The sequence below is a fragment of the Morone saxatilis genome, unplaced genomic scaffold (genome assembly GCF_004916995.1).
Source record: "Morone saxatilis isolate NCDOM2014 unplaced genomic scaffold, NCSU_SB_2.0 Contig24, whole genome shotgun sequence".
In the NCBI taxonomy this organism is placed as follows: Eukaryota; Metazoa; Chordata; class Actinopteri; family Moronidae; genus Morone; species Morone saxatilis.
The window spans coordinates 12352222-12353001 of NW_023339807.1; the positions used below are offsets into that span (position 1 = coordinate 12352222).

General features: G+C 39.4%; 1 protein-coding gene across 1 annotated transcript in view; it reads left to right on the plus strand.

Moving 5' to 3' along the window:
- The window catches only part of LOC118335796 (chymotrypsin-like protease CTRL-1), a gene marked incomplete in the record, with an annotated part of 151345 nt that overhangs the window by 122371 nt on the left and 28194 nt on the right, over positions 1–780 (plus strand).

Here is a 780-nt window from a genome sequence, read left to right on the forward strand (position 1 = left end):
AGTTGCTATTAAGGTAATGTAATTTCTCTGAAGCTAATATGTGCATAACATGAAAGAAAGCTCATCAGACAAATAAATGCATTGATAATGCGTTTAATGCGTTGGCATTAAAAAAGACACTGCAACCAACTCGCCTCACCCTGCCCTTGCAAGTGTGTAAGGGAAATTGCGGTGGCTGCAAAACTCTCGCAAAAAAAAAATTGCCTTTATTTATTGCCTTTGTTTTGTCCATTCTGGGCTACTGAGAAACATGGAGGGTCAACATGGTGGCCTCCGTAGAAGAAGACCCACTCTCTTTGTAGAAAAAATACAACAATTCTTATTTTCAGGGGATTATACCTCTCCTTTCTTCTATACCTAAACCTATACCTACCTTCTATAGCTAAAGCTGCAGAGATTTTAAACCTATTTTAGACCAAGAATGTAAATGCAATCTACATCTGGATATTTTTTGTTTCGACGAAGGAAGAAACGTATGACAAATAAAAGGTTATTTTTATCAATGGAGTCTGGTGGCAAGCAATAGTTATTTTTGGTCTGGTGAAATGAAATATTATGGTGTGGATGATGCCATCATCTACCTGCTTCACAGAACTTACACACACCTGGAGAAGCCACTGTGAGGACTGTTTCGTCCAGCCTCTCCAGCTGGCAGAGAAGCTCTCATTGATGCAGGTAGATCAGGACCTCATGGCCTGGATTACAGACTACTAGAATTTTTAGATGACTCTTCCGTTATCAGCTATATTACAGACAATAGGGAGGAGGAGTTATTAGAGA